This window comes from Bidens hawaiensis, unplaced genomic scaffold (assembly GCF_021521415.1).
Source record: "Bidens hawaiensis isolate Kalapana, Puna unplaced genomic scaffold, B.hawaiensis_p1.1 tig00003307_1, whole genome shotgun sequence".
NCBI classification, from domain to species: Eukaryota; Viridiplantae; Streptophyta; class Magnoliopsida; order Asterales; family Asteraceae; genus Bidens; species Bidens hawaiensis.
In genome coordinates, this window is record NW_027491184.1 from 1,509,108 (window position 1) to 1,520,506 (window position 11,399).

The following is an 11,399-nucleotide window of genomic DNA, read 5'->3' on the forward strand; positions in this document are numbered from 1 at the left end:
CTATCCGGAGGCATTTACGAAAACGACGTTAGCTGGGATTGGTACCCTAACATGATCAGACGTATGGTCTATCGCGAACAAGTTCCCCCGTTACCTCACCCGAACCACCCTGCTTATCCCAACACCCAACCACCCATACCCAAACCTGTAGAGAGAGTTCTCGCAGCTGTTGTTTCATGCTTGGAGCGTGACGTGGGTTACATGCGCTATACGAGAGAGAACGTTTCCGGATTGTTGAAAGACGGAACCGAGACTAAGGAGGAGATTTCCCGCATGGCAGCGGCAATGAAAGAAATGCAAGAGGCTAGTGATCAACAGATGAAAGTTATGATGAAGATGCAAGCTGAGATGATAGACTTGCAAGAGCATCTCCAAGAAGCAAGGACACGAACCGAGATAGCTCTAGAGCGTTGCGATGTCTTACGAATTCAACTTGCTCAGAACGCAGCCGAACCTGAGGCAGAGCCTGAGGCCGAACCCGAAGGAAATCCCGAAGAGGAGCCTGAGGAGGATCCCGATGAGGAACCGGAGGAAGGACCGGCTGAGCCAGAGGCACACTCGGACGTGTCCTCAGGCGACGACATCTCGGGATGATAATACCTAGATGGCTGGAAGAAATGTTGGACAAGGACGTGGTAACATCAACTTGATTGCAGCTGAACTCCCAACTCTGCTGAACGATCATGCAGCGGCCGCTTTAGCCGCACACGTTCAGAATCAAGCTGGAGGTCCGAGTGGAACGTGTACCTTCAAGAACTACCTTGACTGCAAGCCCAGTACGTTTAAGGGCACTGAGGGAGCTATAGGCTTCCTGCGTTGGGCTGAGAAGGCCGAGTCGGCCTTTGAGATGTGTAATTGTCCCCCTGCCAGTAGGGTCAAATTCGTTGCTGGAACACTTGAGGATTCTGCCCTCACTTGGTGGAATTCGAACGTCCAGATCCTTGGATTGGAACTGGCTAATGCGATGAACTGGGAGGAGTTCAAAAATATGATGCGAGAGGAGTACTGTCCGAGAGAGGAGATTTCGAAGTTAGAATCGGAATTTTGGTCACTAAAGATGGTGGGTTCGGAAATCGAAGCCTACACTACTCGTTCCCACGAGTTGGCTGTGATGTGTCCGCGGATGGTGGATCCGCCGAGCAAGAGGATAGAAATGTACATTGATGGATTAGCACCGCAGATTCAGGGCATGGTGACATCTTCCAGACCAGCCACGATACAACAAGCGATCTGTTTAGCTCACAAACTGACGGATCAGGCTGTGACCCAAGGTGCGTTACCACCTAGGGGTTCGACCACTAAAGCCCGTGACAACCCGAGTAATGACAACAACAGCAACAGCAACCCGAGCAGCGGAAAGAGGAAGTTTGACAACACCAGATCTTCATCCTTGAACCTCCCACCGCAACAACACTACCGTAAGCCCGAATCCACTCGGAGCTTTAACAACCAGAGTCACAACACCAATAACAACGGTAGCTGGCAGGTTTCGAGCGGATATGCTGGGAAATATCCAAAGTGCAACAGGTGCAACTATCATCATGTTGGCCAGTGTGACCGTGCAATGTGTCAGAGATGCGGAAAGATGGGTCACCAAGCGAAGGAATGTAGAGGAGACCTTGCGGCAAAGGGTGCTCCTAAGCCACCTATGACGACGAATGGATGTTTTGAATGTGGGCAGGAAGGTCATTTCAGGAAAGATTGCCCTAAGCTGAAACAGAATGACAACAATGGGGGTAATGGAAGTGGCAGTAGTGGTGGAAGCAATGGTAAGGGAAGAGCGTTTGTGATTGGGTCGGGTCAAGCCCGCAATGATCCGCACGTGGTGACTGGTAAGTTCCCTGTAAACGATTGTTTTGCTTCTGTATTGTTTGACACTGGAGCTGATAGGAGTTTTGTGTCGAAAGCCTTTAGTCAACTCTTAGACGTAACTCCAATTCCGTTAGATGCTAAGTTTCCTGTTGAATTAGCTAACGGTAAGACTATAGTAACGACTCATGTACTTGCGGGATGTAAGTTAAAACTGTCAGGTCATGTCTTTGATATCGACCTTATTCCTTTTACGCTTAGTAGTTTCGATGTCGTTGTCGGCATGGACTGGTTATCCGAGAACCGAGCGGAGATCATATGCCACGATAAGATAGTCCAAATTACCACCCCTTCCGGCGAGATCATTTCGGTCCGAGGCGAGAGAAGCGGCATGACCACCAGCGTCATTAACCTTATGAAGGCGCAGAAGTATCTACGAAAGGGTCATCCGGCAATTTTGGCGCAGATTGTCGAGAAACCCGCAGAGGAGAAACGAATTGAAGATATTCCGGTTGTGCGAGACTTCCCAGAAGTTTTCCCGGAGGATTTTCCCGGACTCCCTCCTATTCGTCAAGTGGAATTCCAAATCGAGTTGACACCCGGTGCAGCACCCATAGCACGAGCCCCATATCGACTCGCACCGGCGGAACTTCAGGAGTTGTCCACTCAGTTGCAAGATTTGTTGGATAAGGGTTTTATCAGACCTAGCTCATCGCCATGGGGAGCCCGTGTCTTGTTTGTCCGAAAGAAAAACGGGACTTTCCGCATGTGTATCGACTATATGGAGTTGAACAAGGTGAAGGTCAAGAACCGTTATCCTTTACCCCGAATTGACGATTTGTTTGACCAGCTTCAAGGATCGAGTTACTACTCGAAGATCGATCTGCGATCCGGTTACCACCAGCTGAGAGTGCGCGAGGAAGATATTTCAAAGACGGCTTTCAGAACACGGTATGGTCACTACGAGTTTTCGGTTATGCCTTTTGGCCTAACCAACGCACCCGCCGTATTTATGGATCTCATGAATCGAGTGTGCAAGGCGTACCTCGACAAGTTTGTGATTGTTTTCATCGATGATATTCTCGTCTACTCCAAGAACGAGACTGACCATGAAGAGCACTTAAGGGTAATTCTGGAACTATTGAAGAAGGAACAACTGTATGCTAAACTCTCGAAATGTGAATTTTGGCTTCGCGAGGTTCACTTTTTAGGACATGTGATCAACGAGAATGGTATCCATGTCGATCCCGGTAAGGTAGAGGCCATCAAAAACTGGGAAGCACCTAAGACTCCGACTGAGGTGCGGCAATTGCTGGGACTGGCCGGCTACTACCGGCGTTTCATCGAGGGATTTTCAAAGATTGCTCAACCCTTCACCGCTTGAACTCACAAAGACATAAGTACAATTGGGGTGATGCGCAAGAATCCGCCTTTCAACTATTGAAAACCAAACTCTGCAGCGCCCCTATTTTAGCCCTCCCCGAGGGAACGGAAAATTTTGAGGTACACTGTGACGCATCTATACAAGGTCTCGGTTGTGTGCTGATGCAACTCGAGAAGGTTATAGCCTACGCCTCTCGACAACTACGGGTTCACGAGAAGAACTACACGACCCATGATTTGGAACTTGGAGCTTTGGTGTTTGCTCTTAAGATATGGAGGCATTACTTGTACGGTACCAAGTTTACCATTTACACCAACCACAAGAGTCTCCAACATATCTACGATCAGAAGGAGCTGAACATGCGACAGCGTCGTTGGGTCGAGCTGCTCAAAGATTATGATTGTACCATCAAGTACCACCCTGGCAAGGCCAAAGTGGTGGCCGAAGCCCTCAGCAGAAAAGAAACAGATAAACCCAGACGAGTGAGAGCATTGCAACTCACGATTCATGCCAGCTAGCCCGATCAGATTCGCGATGCGCAACTTGAAGCTTTGAAAGATGACAATCTTCCATCGGAACTCATGCGGGGCATGAACAAGCAACTTGAAACCAGATCAGACGGGGTCCGATAGTTGGAGAACCGGATTTGGGTTCCACGATATGGAGACTTGAGAACTCTAGTAATGGACGAAGCTCACAAGTCCCGATATTCTATCCACCCTGGCTCAGATAAAATGTATCATGATTTAAAGGCACTTTACTGGTGGCCGAACATAAAAGCCGACATTGCCACCTACGTGAGCAAATGCTTGACTTGTGCCAGAGTCAAGATAGAATACCAGAAACCATCTGGTCTACTGCAACAACCGGAACTCCCAATGTGGTAATGGGAACACATCTCGATGGATTTTATTACCGGTTTACCTAAGACACCGACGGGATGCGATACCATCTGGGTGATCGTTGACCGGTTGACTAAATCGGCACACTTCCTAGCGATTAAAGAAACGGACAAAATGGAAAGACTGACTCGTGTTTACATGAAGGAAGTAGTGTCTAGACACGGAGTGCCTGTCTCAATCATTTCTGATCGAGATTCTCGTTTCACTTCGCACATTTGGAAGTCGCTGCAAAGCGCACTAGGCACCCGTCTCGATATGAGCACAACATACCATCCTCAGACGGATGGGCAAAGTGAGCGAACTATTCAGACCCTGGAGGATATGTTGCGTGCCTGTGTATTGGATTTCGGAAAAAGTTGGGAACCCCACTTACCCTTGGTAGAGTTTTCGTACAATAACAGCTACCACGCAAGTATTAAGGTAGCGCCGTTTGAAGCGCTGTACGGACGGAAGTGTCGATCACCACTCTGCTGGGCAGAGGTGGGTGACAGCCAAATCACTGGTCCAGAACTGGTACTCGAAACTTCGGAAAAGATTGTTCAAATCCGAAATCGCATGGCAGCAGCACGAGATCGCCAAAAGAGTTACGCCGACAAACGCCGAAAACCCCTCGAATTTCAAGTGAACGATCGAGTGTTACTCAAAGTCTCACCTTGGAAAGGTGTGGTTCGCTTTGGTAAGCAAAACAAACTCAACCCACGGTTTGTTGGTCCGTACCGGATAACTGTTTGCATCCATCCGGTGGCGTACCGACTGGACCTACCAACAGAACTCGGTGGCGTACACAATGTATTCCACGTGTCCAATTTGAAGAAATGCCTATCTGATGAAACCCAAGTAGTCCCTTTGGAGGAACTACAAGTTGATGAACAGTTACATTTCGTTGAGGAACCAGTCGAGGTTTTGGATTGGGAAACCAAAACGCTCAAACACAGCAAAATTCCAATCGTTAAGGTTCGTTGGAACTCGAGACGTGGACCGGAGTTCACGTGGGAACGCGAGGATCAAATGATGAAAAAGTATACTCACCTTTTTGAAGGGCTATCCAAACACAGAACACCGCGAAACCCGGCAAACCGTCAGACATCACCGGAGGTATGAATTAAATTTCGGGACGAAATTTCTTTCTACTAGGGGATGATATGACAAACTGAAATTTTTTTTCTTACTCTTTCAGACTGTCATCACGACTTGACTCAAATTTTCGGGACGAAAATTCTTTAACATGGGAATGATGTGACAATCGTCAATTTCAGGTTAACTCCGTTAACTCAACTCCGTCAATTCAAACTTAAGATCATTGAATCTATAACGCACACTTCATTACATTTAAACTAGGGTTTAAATGACCTTTAACACTTACTACATGTGTAGTCTTTCGGGATTTGCACCGAAACGCAAACAAGTTGACGCAAACGATTGATGAATAAATGAAAAACGTTAAAACAGTAATTATGTGATAATTATGTGTTAGACTTATGTGTTAGGTGATAACATGGTTATAAAAGTTAACTCAAGATGAAAACAAGTTAGTTAGGCTAGAAAAGTAATACTTAGAAGTGGAGGGACTTAAGTGTAACTTGTGTGTTTATAAATAGATCCTTAACAATTAACCCTAACTATTATTATTCTTCTCCCAAGTTTCCGATCGCAAACCCCACCCCCTTGTCCCTTGGCTGCCGTCCATCAATACACACACATACAACATCAATTCAAGCCCTTGATTGAAGAACTAGGTGCTAGGAAGGTATATTTGAGTTTCCTATACATTCTTGTTGCTTGATTTTGATGTTTGTTGGGTTAACCACAAACCCAATCTGCCGATTTTGTGTATGTATATAGCTAATATGTTTGTGGTTGATTGAATGATGATTTGATAACTTGATTGAATGTTGTTGCAAGTAAATTGTTGTGTCTTTGATTTGAGTTCAAACACAAACCCTAATCAAGTATGTAATATATAATTGATGTGCATGGATGGTGTTTATGGAGTTTAGAGGATCATATGAATGCATGATAGTTCATAGGTTGTGAATATATTGAGTTTGGATGCAAACAGTTTCTGGACAGAATGTGTATTTGATGTTTAAGTGACTGTAACGAAGTGTAAACATTAAAATTGGTTGAGATTATTGGTACTACAGTAAACTAGGTTGAGTCTAGTTTCTATAGAATATAAATTTGTAATTTTTGGACAAGTAAAGGTTAACTTTTATGATTTTACAAAAACGTTGTGCAAAGCTGAGCTGTTAGACCTGCTGTTAGGTTATGTTATAATGTTATATCTCATGAACTACGAGACCAATTGGGTTGGTTCCACTTCTAGAAGTTGACTCATTGAGTTAGGAACTAAACCCAAGTGGTCTTGCATTTATTGGATTTTTCGTTTAACGGGAATTGCAAATAACATTCTGTTGCGCATGAATTTGACTGTTATGAGTTTTATGTAATGATTTGATGATTGTGAGAAAACTGTGAGGAATAAAAATGTAATAAAATATGTTCTGGAAACCTAAGACATATGTGCTTCTGTGATGATTTTTGGTAAATTAATTGAGATGCTATGATTGGTAAAATAGTACAACCTTTCTAGTAGGATTTCTGTCTCGGTGAAACTAGCTGCTGAGTTGTGTAAAAATGCATGAAACATGATAGTTGCTATATAATTGTTATGTTTTGACCAAAATACCCTTGCGGGGAATAATTGCTAATTGATTGCCATGATTTGACCAAATTGCCCTCATGGGGAATAATGACTAGTTAATTGTTATTTGTTGACCAAAATGCCCTTACGGGGAATAATTGCAAGTAATGTACGTTATGAATACATGGCACGTATATGATTGCTTACACATGTAATGTGTCACAAAAACACTTGTTAAAGTCACACACGATTCACGAACGAAACACGAAACATGTTATGTGCATAGGTATTATGTGCCGGGTCTAGAGACTCGATAATATTCCGACACTTAGAAAAATCTCTTTGTTGTTTTAGAACGTTAGAGAGAGTTTTTCGGTGACGCGCATCTTGGTGATTTATATTGGGAAATTCTTCGCAAACAGTGAGTTTCACTTACCCCTTTAAACTGTTTTTAAACGCTTTTCACTTGGGAGAGATAACATACTCCGAAAAACACATTTAAGATTTTGTTAGTAGATTATATATCACTTGTAAAGGCTAAGTGGCAAACGAAACAATTGAAGTCCTACACATCGAACCGGTTAATATTTGGATAATAGCGAGTCACTGTTGAGTAGTACTACTGGGTTTGACAAACCCCACCCAACGCTAAACTCGACTGGAAGTCGAGCGGGTGTAATTTTGGCTAACACGTACCATGGTCTGGAGGACCTGGTGACAAGGCACTTACTAAACGAGTCAGCTTCGGTGTCGAACACTTAGTAATACTTGTTGTATAGACTAGCTACCTATCGATATATAATTTGACATAACACTATCTGGTAACGCAAAACGCCGTAACGTTGTTACGCGAAATGCTTAACGCAAAACGCCGTAACGTTGTTACGCGAAACGCTTAACGCAAAACGCCGTAACGTTGTTACGCAAAACGCTTAACGCAAAACGCTGTAACGCTAAACGCAAACGCTAAACGATTTATTTTTATATAACTTGTGAACTCACCAACCTTGTGTTGACACTTTTAGTCTGTTATTCTCAGGTAGCCGAGGCGGGCGCGCGGTTTAGGAACATGCATTGCTTGAAAAACTTTTAACCATGCAAACTTACTTTTAACTGTTATCATTGGTTTTAAATCGTCCTGCGTGATATAACATTGTTTCTATGGTTTTACGCTTCCGCACTTATTTTCATTTAAACGTTTTTATGGTTTGATTATAACTGATGATTCCGATCCTGCCAGTTCACACCCTCTGACGGTAAAACTCCGTTAGTGGATTTTGAGGGTGTGACAATAAAGCTCAGCAGCCACTACATGTTGAACCAAATCCTCTCGCAAGAAAGGCATTGTAGCAGTTCATGAATCCCGCCATTAAAGCAATGTTCTCTTAAGTTTCCTTTGAAATAGGAGGACTCTGACTGGAATTCTGCCTAGGAGAAACACCAGACGATTGAGGGTGATCATTAACTATAGGAGATTGACCATGTTTAGCGAAGAACACTGGTGCTGGTTGTGGTGAAAAAGGAGATAATTGACCCTAACACTGAGTCTATTAAAACATTGAGAAGTTGGCTTGAGGATAAAATTTCTGTTGTCCCTGAGTAGTCTTGAACATTGAGAAGTTGTCTTCTGAAATGAGTGCATTATTAGAAGCAACATTGTAACCAGCTGCGCTGTAGGAGTTTTCATGGTATACAGCATGTTGTTTTTCGTCCATGTCACATGCTTTGATGATAGCCATAACCTCAGACAATGTTATCTTGTTGAGGTCTTTCGTCTTCTTAATAACTACAACGTTTATATCCCAACTTTGAGACAACGAGATCACCAACTTATTGTTTGTTTCAGCAGCTGTCAAATTGGTGCTTACAGATCTTATCTCAGTCACAAGAGCCAAGAACCTATGAAGCTGAGTTTCTAACGACTCTCCCAGAACATGATTAAACATATTATATTTTTATCGTAGCAGATCTTGCTGACTTCTCTTTATGTCTTCATTCCCTTCATACACCTCTATAAATGCTTCCCACAGTTCCTTAGCAGATTGCAATTCTCTAAACACATAGGTCAATCTCTGGTGAGAGAGCCATAGTCAGAGTTGAAAGTGCCTTTTCATCCTCTTCTATTTTAGAAAGATCATCATCATCATCATACATTGCAACAGGCTTCACAGTAATTTCGATAGAATTCTCACGTTGGTAAGTGATGACTTGGTAACCCCTAACTATGCTTCTCCAAATTTTGGCATCTTTCATCTTAACACATTTCTCGAATCTAAATTTCCACTCGCTAAAACCCTCACAAGACAGCAAACGGGGTATGCGAGTAATGGTCCCCATGATGGAGTCCCGTTCTTGATGAAGAGAAGCATTGGATGATCTATTACTACTATTTATTTGATCCATTTAAGATTAGTCAGCCCAATTTTAAGTCCAAAAGTCTAAATGATCCAATAAACAAGGCCCAATGATGATGAATCAGGCCCAAGATTAGTTCACAGCTAGCGTTGGCTGAGAACCTATGTTGACCGGGAACAGAAGACGTTGACCGAGAACTTTGACTGAGAACGAGTTTGACCAAAAACTCAGAGACTCAGCCGAGAACAAGTAAGATTGCCCGAGAACACTTGCTTTTGGCGGAGAACTCCCAAATTCATCCGAAAACGATGATTTCTTATTCAAGAAATCAGAGTCTTTGGCCGAAAATGATGAAATTGAGCCGAAAACCCTTAAATCAACCCGAAATCAACCAAAATTTGCCCGAAAAATAGAGTTGACTGATTTAGATTTGCCACCAACCGAATCCCGTAAATTATGGGATTTAAATAGTTTCCAATGTAAACAAATCTATAACCCAAAATAGAGTTTCTTCTTCTCCGATAAACTGTTCAATGGAAAACCAATCCAAAACATAAAGAACACCAAAATCCTGAATCGTTGATATCAAACCGAGCCTTGAATGGTTTAGAAGGCTCTGATACCAATTATAAGTCCCGTAGATGGATCTTTCAATATGATATCAATACACCTCAATGATATTGCACAATATATCGTAAGGTAAATCAAGATTAACAAGTAAATACGTGAGGAACACAAGAGGATGCTTCAAAACACACGTTCTGTTAGTGTCGGATGATTAAGCACAATAAAGCACACAAAACTCGTTCAAAAACAACGATGTAAAATGGCTAATAGAAACTCTATACACATCTTCTATATATATAGGATAGCTAACAACCAAGCCCAACATAAAGCCCAAAGCCCACCGAGATCCCAAAACGATCTCGGTTCAGATACATAATCCAAAACAAAAACTAATTAACATAGAACTAAGTACAAACCACCAAGCATAGACCCAACTATTTATTTATTTGATATTGGTTTGTAATAATAAGTATATTAGTTGCATTTTTTTACTAGAGAAAAATGTATTAGGATAATTTTTTTTTTTTGTAAAAGAAGATGCACAAGAAATTAGGGTTTTGGTTTTCGGCCATTTTGGCCGCTAATTGACCTCATAGTCCAAGAGTGGGATTTTAGCCCAATAATCAAAACCCAAACATGAAGGCGCATGAAAGCAAGGAGCTGAATTGGAGCACAAAAGGAAGCCCTAAATAAAGTGGAGAAGTCACAACACAAAGTTGATACTTGAGGCATTTGGATGCGGGATCAAGTTGGAGTTCACTGACACAAGCATTTTGTCAATTTTGTCCCTTAGGAGAAACATTTTGGTACACTTGTTTCGCTCAACAAGTTTTGTAAAGATTAGTTGGCTATGGTTATGAACTTGTGGTTGTTTTATTTGTGGGATAAAGGTCACCTAACCACTTGTATGTGTAAACTGGTACATGTGTGTATGTAGGACGACTTAATTTGAAAACCATGTGAATAGGGTCACCGAAGCATGGCGTACAATGGTGTTGATGAGATTAAACACGCCAACTAAACATAAATATGTTTAACCAATCCCATAAAATTACAAGTTGCAAAGTGTTGCAATCGTTAAACGTTGACTAACTTATTAATTTAAATAGTAGGATAAAGGTCACCACTACTATTTGAATGTAACGTTGGGTTCTAGATTTTAACCATTTATTGTCTATTAGAGATAAAAGGGTATTAACGATTACAATTTATTAATGATATCGAAAATACTAAAATTGAGTTTTGTTAAATTATGTAGATGGCCGCAATCAACAATCCACCTAATGCAATTATCCCACCCGTTAATAACCTATCACTAAAAGACAAACTCGATAAGGATCGTCACAACTACAACAATTTCATGATTGGTATCGAAGCTTGAGAATCGTTCTCAATCAAAAGAAGAAATCCTACATATTGGACGATCATATTCACGACGAACCTAAAATTGACGATGATGATGCCTATAATGATTGGTTAAATACACTTGAGGATTCGGTATAACTTTCTTGCCTCATGTTCGGAACTATGAATCCCGAGATTCAAAAGGACTTTGAAAATAATGGGAATACGATATGATCACCCTACTAAAGGAAATTTTCCTTACACAAGCTAGGGTGGAACGCTTCGAAACGTTTGGAGCGGTTCATGCATGTCGTATGGTAGAAAACCAATCGGTTTCATCTTATGTGCTTAAGATGAAAAGCCACATTAATCGACTTGAACGGCTAAAAGAGTT